This window comes from Trichechus manatus, unplaced genomic scaffold, assembly GCF_000243295.1.
Source record: "Trichechus manatus latirostris isolate Lorelei unplaced genomic scaffold, TriManLat1.0 scaffold00194, whole genome shotgun sequence".
Taxonomy (NCBI): domain Eukaryota; kingdom Metazoa; phylum Chordata; class Mammalia; order Sirenia; family Trichechidae; genus Trichechus; species Trichechus manatus.
In genome coordinates this window covers 2,745,839-2,747,970 of record NW_004444130.1, presented here as the reverse complement: position 1 = coordinate 2,747,970, position 2,132 = coordinate 2,745,839, and positions in this window count along the sequence as shown.

The window sequence follows — 2,132 nt, the reverse complement described above, 5'->3', positions numbered from 1 at the left end:
AAGATTTCCTTTTTACAAGCTCTAATATGGTGGTTCACACCCAATAGTGATTTTGCCCCCGGGTAACACTTGGCAATGTCTGAAGATATTTTTGGTTGTTATAGCTGGGTGGCACGGGGAATCGATGTGTCTGTTGGTGTCTTAGGCATCTAGTGCTGCTATAATAGAAATACCACAAGTGGATGGCTTTAACAAAGAGAAATTTTCTTCCTCACAGTAAAGTAGGCTAAAAGTCCAAATTCAGGGCATCAGCTCCAGGGGAAGGCTTTCTCTCTCCGTTGGCCTCCTCATCAGTGTTCCTCGGACTAGGAGCTTCTCGGCGCAGGGACCCCTGGTCCAAAGGATGTGCTCTGCTCCCGGCACTGCTTTCTTGGTGTTATGAGGTCCCCAACTCTCTGCTTGCTTCCCTGTCCTTAGTATCTCTTGAGAGATAAAAGATGGTGCAGGCCACGCCCCAGGGAAACTCCCTTTATACAGGATCAGGGATGTGACTTGGGTAAGGGTGTTACAATCCCACCCTAATCCTCTTTAACATAAAATTACAATCACAAAATGGAGGACAACCACACAATACTGGGAATCATGGCCCAGCCAAATTAATACACACATTTTTTGGGGAACATAATTCAGCCCATGATAATTGGGTAGAGGCCAGAAATGCTGCTGAACATTCTACAATGCACAAGACAGCCCCCTACAACAAAGAATTATCTGGCCCTCAATGTCAATAGGGAAGGGGCTGAGAAACCCTGCTCTAAGGGCATTGCTTAGTCCAAAGCAAGCTGGGAAGGGAGATTACTTTTCTCTAGCTTGTTTCCTTCCTTCCTTTTCTCCTTTCTTCCTTCTCTGTCTCCCTCCTTCCCTTCCCTTGCACTCCCTCCCTTCCTTCCTTCCTTTCTTCTCTCCTTCCCTCCCTCTCCCTTTCTTTCACTCTCTCTTTTTTCAACACGTTGGGATAATTTCTTTGACTCAATCTTTTATTTCACCATAAGTTACTTCTCCGTAGCTTCCTTGTACCATCTCCCTCCCTGGGAGTATCCCCCCTCTCACTCTAGATCCAAATCTCCTAGAATTTCCAAAGAACATGAAAGAAGAGAGAATGGTTTGAATGCAACATCCTTGGATTGGAGAAATGTTTCCACTGAAGTTGCTGCAGATTTCAAAGACACAAAATGTTTTTCTTATCTTTATTGTGATATGTATCATAATACCAAACCAAAACCCCTTACCATCGAGTGGATTCCAATGCATAGTGACCCTCTGGGACAGGGTAGAACTGCCCCTTAGGGTTTTCAAGGAGTGGCTGGTGGATCTGAACTGCTAACCTTTTGGTTAGCAGCTATAGCTCTTAACCACTGCACTACCAGGGTTCCTATCATACTACAGCAGTGTATAAAATATACATGTACAGTTTTTAAAAATCATAATAAAAGAACATCACACGTCCACCCCTTGGTTAAGGAATAGAACTTTGCCACTAACTCAGAAACCACTAACAAGTCCCTTGCTTTTCACATTCCTCCCAGAGGTAACCACTATTTTAACTTTTGTGGCAAAAAGTTACTTATAGTTTTACCACCTATGTATACAATATTATTTGGTTTCCTATGTATAGGAAATTTGTATAAATGATATACTGTATTCTTCCATGACTTGCTTCATTTGCTCAACATTATGATTCGAAATTCATCCACGTTGATGTGGTAGCTTCATCTCATTCATTTTCACCACTGTATTGTAGTCCATTGGAAACGCTGGTGGCGTGGTGGTTGAGAGCTATGGCTGCTAACAAAAGGGTCGGCGGTTCGAATCCATCAGGCGCTCCTTGGAAACTCTATGGGGCGGTTCTACTCTGTCCTATAGGGTCGCTATGAGTCGGAATCGACTCGAGGGCAATGGGTTTATAGTAGTCCATTATAGATTCATTCTACCGTTGATGGACATTTTGGTTGCTCCAGTACTTTACTCTTAGGAACCATGCTCCTTTAAATATTCTTGTGCATGTCTCTTGGGACACACGTGTAAGAGTTTCTCGAGTTATACACTTGGGTGTAGAGCAAACTGATTATTGAAGGATGAGTTGCCTGGAGAGAGGAACTAAAGAAACAAGTGTTCAGCCTTTTGAGGCAGTT